Here is a 13,934-nt window from a genome sequence, read left to right on the forward strand (position 1 = left end):
GAAACAAGAATGAATATTAGTGATGAGATTGAAGCATTGGCAACCTCAATTTACCATGTGAGTTCCGTTGTAGTATGTTTTCATTTTTATTTTCAATATTAAAGTATTTTCCGTGATCACCCTTAAGTATATTTAGGTAAGTCCCCCCTCCCACTCCAATACAAACTCCTCCACCATGCTATAGTTATACTCACTAGAAAACATAAAATGTGTTCTTTTTACCATATAAACCCCTTCAAAACCCCCCCAATGTGTTTACAACGATAATTCTCGCACTAGATAAAATTCTCTTTTTTGATGAATTATTGCTTTTATGTATGGTGATCTTTCCTGTAACTGAATTCTGTCAATTCTCAGGCATTATGCCGCGATGTTTTGACATGAACTCTCCGTACGAGGTTATAGATAATTTTGGAATCTCCTTTTCCTGTTTTGTTTAGATTGGAGCTCTCAGCCAATTTCGGCTTTTAATACTTTTAACGTAATTCCGGGTTCGTCTGAAAATAACGAGGAACTAATTGTTGGTAAAAATAGTGATAGATATTTAGGACATTGGAATTCTATATTCTATGTAAGAGTGAAACAAGTTATACCCCCAAAAATAATTGCTAACAATATTTTTTTTGCTTACAATAATATTGCTAACAAAAATATTGCTAACAATACAGCCGGAATTTGCAAATGTGAGCATTTTTTTTACATAACTTATAGAAATATCTAAACATAGCCATTTTTCATCGCGCTATAAAAGTGTGTGTCTCAGAGATATTAAAATATTAACCCCCCTCGCTCCAACCATTGTTTTAAATTTCTCTGCTCCCCCTCCCTGAGAGATATCTAAATATAATATAATTTTTTTTTGCTTGTCAAAGAAACCACTCTTTTTTAATCATTCCTATTTTCTCTGCCTACTGTAGACATCTTCGCTATTTTTCAACTTCATAATAATATTTTTAGCTAATTTCTAGTTTACTGTTAGAGAACCTTTTTATCTCAAAATGCCGTTTTTCACTAGAATATTATAGTTTTAAGGGGCCTTCCAACAATCGATTCATTTCATCACAGTAAAAGTGTTTCAGAGATATTAAAGGACATTGTTCCCCCTTTTAAATCAGGTCAATTATCGTATACATTCAGTCTGCTGAATTCTCGTAGTGAAGCCGAAAAGAGCACTATATTCTGATCATAGTTCCTCATAGAAAATTCTTTACGTTATAAACTGCTTTTTATTTAAACCCAATTTTCTATGAGGAAACGGATAGGCTATCAAGTAAATACCTCTGTTTTTTCAAAAGCTGATAATTTTATACCTTTTATTCCATCTCTTATTACTTTTCTTTTCGCTTTTTTTTCAAAACTATAAAAGTGTGTCAGATATTTTAAAAGATGTTTTCCCCCCACTCAGTTTGAATCACATCTGTTATAGCCTTTATATCTTACACATATGGTTTCTAATTTTAGTAATAATGTTGACAACATTGAACCTTACAACTTGCGAAGATGCTGAGCAGACATTCAATAAGAGTTAACGGTCTCCCTTTAATTGTATTTTTCTGAATATCTTAGAAATAACAGACGAGATTAAAATATTTAAGCTAATGAGTTCACAATCTGTAAGGAAGTAGTTTTCCTTCTGTAAAAAGGGGGAAATTATTTTGATACTAATTTTTTTCTCTTCTTTCAAGGCAAATAGTAAAGAGTGTATTGACTCCTCACCACTGAAGAAAGCAAGGGATAATGATGCGACCCCTGTGAAGACTAAAACTATGCAATATGTCCACTGGTCAAAGCCTCCGAAACAAGTGTTGCCTACCCAAGCTGCTGCCAAATCTGCACAGGATTGTGACATCGCTTGCCCATCCGCTCTCCGTGGACCTTCAAGAACTGCCCCACCTACACAAGGTCAGGAGGTACAGCATGCTTCGCCTGGGCCTTCGGGTACTCGAATACAACCGGAATTTGCAAATGTGAGCATTTTTTTTTACATAACTTATAGAAATATCTAAACATAGCCATTTTTCATCGCGCTGTAAAAGTGTGTGTGTCTCAGAGATATTAAAATATTACCCCCCCCCCGCTCCAACCATTGTTTTAAATTTCTCTGCTCCCCCCTCCCTGAGAGATATCTAAATATAATATATTTTTTTTTGTTTTTGCTTTGTCAAACCACTCTTTTTTTCTAATCGTTGCTATTTTCTCTGTTCTCTGACTGTAGCCATAAGCTGTTGCTATTTCTTCGCTCTCTTAATAATATTTTTCGTTAATTTCTAGTCGCAATTACTGATAGATTGACTAGATACTTTTTATCTCAAAATGTTGCTGTTTTTCGCAATTGAATATTATAGTTTATCGTATACAAGGAGGGGGGCGATCGCTGTGGCACCCGGGCAGCACCACGGGGCCCACTGCGGCGGGTCGGAAAACCATCACGGGAAGCGCCGCGCGCCACGGGGCTCGCGAAGCGCCTCGGTGGTCCGCTGGGCCGGCTTGGAGGGGAGTATTAAATACTGGAAATTGGGAAGGTATTGTATGAACAAAATCAAATTGCCTTCTATGTAAAGCGTTTTAGATTTTCGTTAAGTTGGATTTTCTTTCAGAATATCAATTGAGTAGTGTATATGCTACTACTAAACACATGCAAATAATAATCCAATTTAAAAAAAAACAATAGGGATGATTTGAACACTTTGAAAATAAGCTATTTTTCATTTATAGGTTGCATTGGTCCCATACACGCCATCTCCCCCCTGCTCGTCAGTTGGAGAAGGAGAGGACGCACCTGTGGAGCTCCCAAACAATTCAAGATGGGACGGTATCATTAATGAAATACCGTTTAATACTGATGAGTTTCTAACTGATTATTCTAATGTAGATAATAGCACAGTTGGGCAGGGGGACTTGAGTCAAAACACATTACACTTTTTGGATGATTTTACCCGGAAATTAACAGGGAATCCTCCTCCTCTAGCCCCCGTTAACCTACTTCCACTTCAATCGAATGAAGTGGATTCCCATACCCCAAATATTGAACAAAGTGGGGGAGGGGGAAGGGGTGTTGTTAATAATACACAAGAGGCGGAGGGGGGTAATAACCAATTTACGACTTTTCCCGAATTTCAGCTATCAAATACAATTTTAAATGCAATAGTTGTCTACACTGCGACTTTTAGTGACCCTTTTAATTCACTTTTGTGTTTGACCCCATAGAAATTGTGCTTGACGATGTAGATAGAATTCGTGTACTGCTAGAGAACCAAATTCAGTTATGGGGAGGGGGGAGGGATTCAATTAAGGTTTAAATAGTTTTTAAGGTGTTCTATTTAAATGAGGGAAAAAGTGAAGTTTACCACCATTATGTACACTCCGAGATGCGTGTGATTTATTCAAATTTAGAAAATTTTGAGGGTGTTTTTTTGCGAGTGGATAGGTCATATTATTACACATCTTGAGAACTATAACGAAAATGGGAGCGGCTCTGCAGTTCTTTTTGTTGAAAATTTAAGTGTGACTATTTGTAAATTTAAGAGATTTTATTTTAAGAGGGAGTGGTGGGTCTGATAGGGATACAGTTTTAAATTATAATCCAGATTTAGTAGGTTGTCGTGGTGTCTAGCGGATCTGTTTTGAAATAGGTCAAAAATGTTTCAAGTACGCTTTCCTCATATCAGCATTCGAGCTTCTAGCACGTGACGCTACCAAGACGAATTTAGACGATTGGGCTGTACATGGGAAGGAAGGGTGCAATTTTCCCATTGTGGATTTCACTTGTTTAGAGAGAAAATACCCAGTAACGCCAAGATCTATTGATATTTTTGAAAGGGCCAATGCCCATTTAAATATCGGCGTTACTGTGGTTCAGTATGAAACTGAATTTGAAGAGGGGGTTCGTTATAAAAAGAAGGGGGTGGTTTTCCCAGTAAGGGGCCCGTCAATTGAATTAGTCAAACACTGGATTTGGTTGTTGTACACACCACCATCTAGTGATCTAGCCCATTCAATTGGCCATTTTAACCCAATTAAAGACATATGGAGAGTTCTGGAAGAGGGCATGAAGATGGGGACACGTTTCTACTGTCCAACATGCCTGTCTAGATTTTGGATGGAATTAAAGTTACAAAATCATATGAGGCATTGGAGACAGCATGGTTACCAGACAGTGGAAACGGTTTCAAGTGATATGGTCTTTTAACACTTTAAAAATTTTCAAAACATCCTCCCCTCCAGTGCAACAAAACATCTTTGGACTGTGAAGCTAAGGTGGTGGAAGTGAACGATCTTCAATATCCAAACCAAGTCAAAGAACATCAAGCTATTGCAGTGTCTTATGCCCATGCCCAAAGAGACAGTTCTAACACCATGCAGTTGTTATAAATAGTAGAAACATTGGATGAGGGAGAGTGCATTATCAAGGCACTGACTAAATTAATTGGCACAGCTATTGGCCCTATTTCTCGTTTGAGAAATACGCATTATCCTATGGTGTTGTCTGCAGAGGATCGTCTCACGATTAAAAATCAAAAAATATGCTGGTTTTGTAAGGGGGAGTTTGAAGAGGAGGATAAGGGGACTAAAGGGAAAAGAGGGAGGAGGGGAGTCAGAGACCACAATCCCTTGTGGCAGGAAATATCCTCCGGGGGTAGTAATTTTAGAGGGGTAGCGCATCAATCGTGTAACTTAAATGGTAGCCAGCAGTTTTTATCCCAGTTTTTATCCACAATGCAAATTATGATTTAAAATTTATTTTACCGGCACTGGCACGTATGCACAGGGAGGGAGTGGGAGTAGATAGTCCATGGGTAAATAATTCATTTACCTATAATTTTATTCCCAAATCGGCCGAGAACATTAATGTTGATTTTGCACCAATCTATAAACGATCAAATTCCGGACTTTAGACAGCTCCAAGCCAGTAAAAATTTTCCCAAGACAATTTCACATAACATCTCCACAAGTAAAATTGAATCGATAAATAAAAAGTAAGATTAATAAAAACAAATTTGTGTAGGAATTCTGGCTAATTCCCCCAGTGTAAAATTTGTGTAAAATTTCCCCTGTAATGTTCATCCCCGTAAAATTCCTTCTCCATGAAAATTCTCTCTGTGGAAAATTCTCTCTGTGGAAAATCCCCCCGTTAAATCCTCCCCCTCCTCCACCCGAAAAATGTATGCATAAGTCCCAACAACAAAAATATGCGTAAACAATGGATAAATTTCATAACTTAAAGACCTTTCCCCAAGGGCTATGGAGGGTCAAGTTATCTCCAAAAGCATAGTTCTTAGAACTTTCCGCTATGCTGAACAAAATGGATCTTTCAAAATTTTGATCAGATGACCTTGAGGAAAAAGAGGAAGGGGGAGGGGGTCTATTTGCTCTCCAATTTTTCGGTCACTTAAAAGGGATACTAGAATTATTAATTTTCGTTCGAATGAGCCCTTTCCCGATGTTCAAGGACCGTTGTTTTGATGCAATCCCCCCTGCAGAAAACAAACAAATAAACACGCATCCAGGATCTTTCTTCTGGCAAAAAATACAAACGTCCACGTTTTTGCAGATGGGACATATAAACTTCTAAATCAGGGTTCTTGGATACTCTGAATTTAATCATGTGATTTTCATTAAGATCCTTTGACTTTCAGGAGGTGTTCTGGGAGATTTAGCCCTAATCGGCCTCCATATTTCTAGGCGCTAATATTGATGTAAAAGCAATAATACCGAGGGAAAAAGGCAGGTAAATGGTAGATATAACATAAAAATCTTACACTATTCGTTAGCAACAACGGCATTAATTAGAGGCAATTAACTGCCATTGATTAGAGGCACTTTAATTATGGAAATAACAATACCTATCTATGAATGCAATGAGAAAGCTGATACCGCAGCAGTGTGAACCGGAATTTGATCGTTTATAGATTGGTGCAAAATCAACATTAATGTCAGTATCATCAGTAGGATTTCGATTCGTCTCTGTATAAAACATCCCCAAAAACTCAATTACTGAGCCTTTCAACATGCTGTAAAATATACGTCTCAAAACTTTGCTGGATGTTTGTTTTGGGAAATGATAGGGGGGAAGGGGCTGGTTTGTCTCAATCAGATGCGTTTTGGGAAAAGCGGGGTATTTGGGGGGGGGGGCTAGTTGCCCACATGACGTTTGGGGGGGGGGGTAGATATTATCTGATCACTTTCACTCTTAAAAAAGGCACTAGAACTTCTGATTACCAATCGAATGAGCCCCTATGAAGTATTTACGACCATCCTTACTATAAAATCCTTATATGCCTCCAGGGCATCCCCCTCCCATGAGGGATGTGAGGGGTTGGGCTTGTCATCTTCAAAGAAATAATTTCCAGACCCTTTTACTACACAAAACGAAATTGCTATCTTAAGATTTTGATCGGAGGAAATCGGGGAAGTGGTGGGTGTGGTTGCTCTCAAATTCCTTTTGACTCTTAAAGAGGGCAATATAACTTCCAATTTCAAACTAAACAAGCCCCATCTGAAGTTTATACGATTACCCGTTCCATTAAATCCTAATATGCCCCCAGTCCATAAGTTACAATCCTTGCCCCTGGGCTCTGGGGGAATATGCCAACCCAGGAGGCATTGCTATATGTTCTCCAGACTATTTTTAACAAAATGGCTATCTCACAGTAGTGTGTTTCACCCCATAATTGTTTGCCTTATTGCATTTGTTCTCACGGTGTAAGGCTCAAAGGCTTTTTTGTCCTCAACGTACAAGTTGTTACACTGGATCAGAGCCTTGTAAAAGTTTACAAAGTGAGTTAATAATACCTGGGGAAAATGAAGCCATTTCCAGAGGTTCTTCGAAAGTCTTGTTTTAGTGAGTATAGCACCTTATCTTGGTAATTTCTTTTCTTCGTCTGGTGCTTTGGCAATGATGTTCTAGTTGGAATGATGTTTTGGGTTTGGTAAGCATATTCTGTTTTTTCATACGACTTGGGTAATTCTGTTGAGCAATTCAAAAAAACGTTCTCTGTGGGAGGAGCAGAGGTAAGAGAACTTGTGTTTTATTTTCGTGGGAAGAGGGGGTTCTTTTTCCATTTCCTCATAGTAAAGGCCGTGTGTAACCATTTTTTTTTATATATATATCTTTGGTTAGTGTGCTAAAAACTGTGAAAACAGAAACTGTGACATCTAGATCTTTGGAAGTGGTAAGGAAGCCTTGAACATATTGAGATGGAGGAGGAGCGTGTACAGTTGAGCAGACCTTATGCGGTTTGGTGCTGCATAGAGTTAGCAGTAGTAGTATATTTTAACCAGCTCAATCTTTTTATTTAGTTGATTTACTTTGAAAAGCTACTGCTTTTTTGTTTCTTGTATGAATTCTAGATCTGTTTTTTGTGCAATTGGAAGAATTCTTCTGCTGTCAAATTTATGTAGAAATGCTCAAACATCTACAAAAGCAACAAATCATAGAGTAAAATAAAAAGCAAAGAATGATATTGGAATTTATAACGGGCAGCAATAAGACATATAACAAGACAAATTTAAGAAGAAGACGAATTACTATGAATGAACAAAACTCACACAAATTAAAACGAGCAATCAGACCCAACTTGAAAACGAGTTGAAACTACAATAAAAACAATTGAGTCTTTTATACTCACAAACAGCTAATGTGTCTTTTACGCTTGGACTCGGTCCTCACAGGGGAGCGATCGGGGACCGGTCCTCAACATTCGCAGGATGACCAATTAATTTAAATACGTTTGCTCCACAGCGGATGCTCTTGACATTTTCTATCTCTACTGCAAGATGAAATACTGGGTGTGACATGGCCAGAAGAAACACATTTAGCGTTTCTTCTACAGAGTAAGCAACAAACCTTATGAAAGGACGCACATCACCCTGATGAGCAATTTCTAGAGCTTGGAAATACGAACTCTTTTCTTCTTTATCGATAATTACGAGAGGAAATTTAGCTCGCATTATCATTAGATTCATTAGAAGTCTGGAAGTTCTTCCATTGCCATCAGTAAATGGGTGAATTGATACCAGCTTAAAATGAGCAAGTGCAGCGTATTTAATCGGATGTAAGCTTCTCGCGTCAGTTGAGTTGAGCCAGTTGATAAATTCAGTCATGAGAAACCTTACTTCTTGTGGAGGTGGAGGCTTATGACCGTTAACAGACACCTTGGTATGACGGTAAACCCCTCTTTCACTGGAGTCTACCAGACGCAGCACATAACTATGTATTTGTAATATGTCCTCCTCTGATATATCGCCTGGTTTGTTAAGCAGAGCACTCGAGAGATATGTTAAAGCGTTATCAATTCCAAGAATCTCATTATATTCAATTAAGCTTTTATCGGGCATAGGGTTTCGACTTTCAAGTACCAAACGTGTCTGTGCTAAAGTCATAGTATTACCTTCAATCCCGGCTGTATGTTAAACATAGCGAGACTTAATATCATTTGAAACTTCTTTAAAAACTGCTTCATCGGGAAACGTCACAATTTCATCTATCTTTCCTGCAGTATTCAGTAGCAAACACTCATCAAGTTTGTTTACTAAAGGCAGCGTTCTCTTGTGGTTCTCTAAAGCTCGGGAATGGCAAGGAGATATACTTAGGGCTGTTTGGTAATAAAAATCTGCTATGTCTTGTTCTTTCCAGATATTCACCATAAGAGTTCAAAATGTCTGAAAGGCCAGGTGCTAAATCTCAAGCACGCTGGACCCGGATGCAACCCAGATCTTACTATAAAGTTCGATACCATGAACTGTTTGATTACAAACAGGAAAAAGCCCTTGGCTTTTTCTTAATTGGAATAGTAAGAGACGACCTGGCTACAACCAACGATTATGACATCATTGATCAATCTGTAGCAGGACTATAATTAAGTAGACCCATCCTTCATATTAGTCTAATGGAGTGCTTTGTAGTTCAATTACTATAGGCTATAGTTCGTTCTTTACTATAATAGCTCTCACCCAGTTGGCTTGAGTTCAATTTCCTTATGGGAAATTTTTACTTATGATGATTTCTTAAGGAGCATAATTAAAATTTCTTAATGTAATAAAAATAATTTGTTTTAATTACAAAAGGTTTTAAACCCAATTAGTTTCCTTTAAAATGAGCCATTGAACAACTCTTTACGATGTTCCAGTGCCAAGCTATCTGTTGAATTACTATCCTATACTATAATTACGTGGCGTATAAAATTTAGTATAGGCAAGAGGTCGTTCTTTATTTTAAAAATGATCGTCTCTTATAAAATAAATAAGTCTAATTATTAAGTATAGTTAAGTTGCCTATACATGTTAATATAGGCAAGAGTTCGTTCTTTATTATACTATGGGGTACAGTTTGTTCCTTATTGTAAAAAATTTAGTATAGGCAATAGGTCGTTCTTTATTATAAATGATCCTGGTTAAACATGCGTAAAAAGTTTCTCAATTTACAAAGATCAGCCTGCATTTTTGCCATCTTCTTGTATTTCTGAATGTAATTTTTCCCTTTCTCCTTATGTGTTCTTCGTTACAACCTCGCAGAGAATTTAATTTTTTCATTATAGCTTTTGTCACCCCAGTAACACTCCTCGATGTTTTGTTTGGCTCTCTCAATTTTTACTTATTGATACGCCTGGTCGATTGTATACCGTTGCTTTTCTTTTTTCTTATATTTGATTCGGTAATCTTCATCATTTTGATAACGTTCCTTGATCTTTTGTTTGGCTGTCTCAATTTTCGCATGTCTATAATCTTCATCATTGTGATAACATATCTTGCTGTTTTGTTTTGCACTCTCAATTATTACTTCTCGATACGCCTGGTCGGTTGAATACCTTTGCTTTTTTCTTTTCGAAATACTATCTCTGTTTTTTTTGTAGTACTGTTTTTTTAACTTGCGTGTAGCTTGCTTTGATCTAACCATTGTGTATTCATGAATGAGACCATTTACAGTTTTGACGTTAATTATATAGTAATTATGACGTCACGGCGTAATGATTTTATTTCATGACGTCATGGTGCAATGGTATTATTTCATGACGTCTTCAGAAACAACAATATAATTTCGTGTTTTTTTGTTCCCGTCATAGCTCTAATATAAAACTATGATGACATTCATTATTTATTTAGTAGAGTTTCAGACAAGGTAGTTCTAATGATGTACTTTTGTTTTGATCTGACTCTATTTTTAGGAGTTTTGGGTTTTTATATTTCTTAGCATTGGACTAATCGTCTCTTACTAGGTTGCTAGCTACTGCTGCAACCCAAATTCACATATATATATTTATGAGAGGCAGGCTGGCCGAGTGGTCCAAGGCACTGGTGTTAGCCACTAGTCTCTTCGAAGGCGTGGTTTCAAATCTTACCGCTGGTATACGATTATGTTGGAAAGACTGCAGTGTGAAGACATCAAAAATGCAGTTTTTGGTGGAAAAATTTATTCTCTTTTAGAAATAATTTATATTATTTACTATAGATTTGTAACCCAATTAATTTCCTTTAAAATGAGCTATTGAACAAGTCTCTGCGATGTTCCAGTGCCAAGCTATCTCTGGAAACAAAAGAAAAAAGAAAAAAATATCCCGTTTAGGCAGAATGTTGTAGTAGCTGCCACTTTTCTGGATTTTTAAGCCAATATATTTCCCTTGCTGTTCAAGCCAAGGGACAGAAAGTTTACTATACAGGGGTTTCGGATAAGGCGGTTCTAATGGTATACTTTTTGTTTTGATCTGACTCCTTTTTTAGGAGCTATGGGTTTTTATATTTCTTAACATTGGACCTGATCGTCTCTTACTAGGTTGCTAGCTACCGCTGCAACCCGGATATGTAATACTAAATACATCCAACGACTATGACGTCATTGATCAATATTGTATATAAAAAATTAAGTTTTTCGTAAAAAATAATTAATTAAAAAAAAATTAAGTACAAATGGCACTAGATCTAGAGATTTCCTTTAAAATGAGCCAATGAACAACTTTCTACGATGTTCCAGTGCCAAGCTATCTGTGGAAAAGAAGAAAGAAAGAAAAAATATCCCGTTTGTGGAGAATAACGTGGTTGAAGTCAATGTTCTTGATTTTCAAGCAAATATATTTTCTTTGTTATTCAAGCCAAAGGGCGGTAAGTTTCCTTTATAGGGTTTCGGACAAGGCGGTTCTAATGGTGTACTTTTTGTTTTGATCTGACTCGTTTTTTAGGAGTTAGGCGTTTTTATATTTCTTAACATTGTACCTGATCGTCTCTTACTAGGTTGCTAGCTACCGCTGCAACCCGGATGATCGTCTCTTACTAGGTTGCTAGCTACCGCTGCAACCCGGATACCGCTTGAACCTGGATTATAAATTACAAACAGGAAAAAGCCTACGGCTTTTTCTTCTTTGGAATAGTAAAAGACGATCCTCAAATATTCAGACAGCTAACTAGGTTTATAATTTGTTCTTTAACATAAACTTCATTAATCGGATATTTTAATATATCCTATATGGTCTAGAGGTTGGGATAGCTCTCAACCAGTTGGCTTGAGTTCAATTTCCGTATGGGAAATTTTTACTTGTGATGATTTCTCAAGGAATATAATTAAAATTGCTTAATGTAATAAAAACAATTTGTTTTAATTACAAAACGTTTTTAAAACCCATTAATTTCTTTTAAAATGAGCCATTGAACAACTCTCTACGATGTTCCAGTGCCAAGCTATCTGTTGAATTACTAACCTATACTATAATTAAGCGGCGTATAAAATTTAGTATAGGCAAGAAGTCGTTCTTTATTATAATATAAAGCTACGACATTCATTATTTATCTAGTAGGGTTTCAGACAAGGTAGTTCTAATGATGTACTTTTGTTTTGATCTTACTCTATTTTTAGGAGTTTTGTTATATTTCTTAGCATGGGACTGATCGTCTCTTACTAGGTTGCTAGCTACTGCTGCAACCCAAATTCACATATATATTTATTTATTAGAGGCAGCCTGGCCGAGTGGTCCAAGACACTGGTGTTAGCCACCAGTCTCTTCGGAGGAGTGGGTTCAAATCTTACCGCTGGTATACGATTATGTTTGAAAGACTGCAGTGTGAAAAGACATCAAAAATGCAGTTTTTGGTGGAAAAATTTATTCTCTTTTAGAAATAATTTATTTTAGTTACAAAAGGTTTTTAACCCAATTAATTTCCTTTAAAATGAGCTATTGAACAACCCTCTACGATGTTCCAGTGCCAAGCTATCTGTGGAAAAGAAAAAGAAAAAAGAAAAAAGAAAAAAATATCCCGTTTGGGGAGAATAACGTGGTTAAAGTCAATTTTCTTGATTTTCATGCCAATATATTTCCCTTGCTGTTCAAGCCAAGGGACAGAAAGTTTCTTATACAGGGGTTTCGGACAAGGTGGTTCTAATGGTGTACTTTTTAATTTGATCTGACTCCTTTTTTAGGAACCATGGGTTTTTATATTTCTTAACATTGGACGTGATCGGCTCTTACTAGGTTGCTAGCTACCGCTGCAACCCGGGAAAAAAATATCCCGTTTAGGCAGAATTTTGTAGTAGCTGCCACTTTTCTTGATTTAAAAACCAATATATTTCCCTTGCTGTTCAAGCCAAGGGACAGAAAGTTTACTATACAGGGGTTTCGGACAAGGCGGTTCTAATGGTGTACTTTTTGTTTTGATCTGACTCCTTTGTTAGGAACTATGGGTTTTTATATTTCTTAACATTGGACGTGATCGTCTCTTACTAGGTTGCTAGCTAATGCTGCAACCCGGATACCTTAAAATGATAAAATTAGTTTTATTTTTGGTTAGGTTTTAACTACCCGATGTGGGATGTACTATGTATTTTCTGACCAAAAAATTCAATTTTTTAATATATTTTATTTTTCAGTTTAGAATCGCTAAAGTTATTATGTAAACTGCAAAAATATTTACAAAAATCAAATATCTTTGAAAAGACTGCAGCATGAAAAGACATCAAAATGTAGTTTTTGGTGGAAAAATTTATTCTCTTTTAGGAATAATTTATTTTAGTTACTAATGATTTTTAACCCAAATAATTTCCTTTAAAATGAGCTATTGAACAACTCTCTACGATGTTCCAGTGCCAAGCTATCTCTGGATACAAAAGAAAAAAAAATATCCCATTTAGGCAGAATGTTGTAGTAGCTGCAACTTTTCTTGATTTTCAAGCCAATATATTTCCCTTGCTGGTCAAGCCAAGGGACAAAAATTTTACTATATAGGGATTTCGGATAAGGCAGTTCTAATGGTGTACTTTTTGTTTTGATCTGATTCCTTTTTTTTTGGAGCTATGGGTTTTTATATTTCTTAACATTTGACGTGATCGTCTCTTACTAGGTTGCTAGCTACCGCTGCAACCCGGATTCTGAATGTAATTTTTCCCTTTGTCCTTATGCGTTCTTCGGTACAACCTCGCAGAGAATTTAATTTTTTCATTATAGCTTTTGTCACCCCAGTATCTACCCATTATTCTGATAGCAACTTTTTCCTTATGTTTGTTTCGGTAATCTTTATCGTTATCATACCGCTCCTTGCTCTTTTGTTTGGCTGTCTCAATTGTTGCTTCTCTGTAATCTTCATCATTATCATACCGTTCCTTACTCTTTTGTTTGGCTGTCTCAATTTTCGCATGTCTATAATCTTCATCATTGTGATAACACATCTTGCTGTTTTGTTTTTCTCTCTCAATTATTACTTCTCGATACGCCTTGTCAGTTGAATACCTTTGCTTTTTTCTTTTCAAGATGTTGTCTCTGTTTTTTGTATAGTACTGTTTTTTTTAAATTACGTATAACTCGCTTAGAAGGCATCTTATTACAAAACAAGAAATAAAATTTTCATTTAATTAACACTTCTTATAACTCGTAACAAACTGGGGCAATCAAGTTGAACACTCCCTAACATCGTACTGGAAGCAAAACACATCATCACTCCGACAGTGAACAACCATA

General features: G+C 36.5%; 1 pseudogene; it reads right to left on the minus strand.

Moving 5' to 3' along the window:
• Nucleotides 1-7,665: 7,665 nt before the first annotated feature.
• LOC148938376 (protein adenylyltransferase FICD pseudogene) lies at nucleotides 7,666-13,933 on the minus strand (annotated as a pseudogene).
• Between the last annotated feature and the right edge of the window lies 1 nt (nucleotide 13,934).

This window comes from Artemia sp. Qi Xiang Cuo, unplaced genomic scaffold (genome assembly GCF_049724085.1).
Source record: "Artemia sp. Qi Xiang Cuo unplaced genomic scaffold, ASM4972408v1 HiC_scaffold_2954, whole genome shotgun sequence".
In the NCBI taxonomy this organism is placed as follows: domain Eukaryota; kingdom Metazoa; phylum Arthropoda; class Branchiopoda; order Anostraca; family Artemiidae; genus Artemia; species Artemia sp. Qi Xiang Cuo.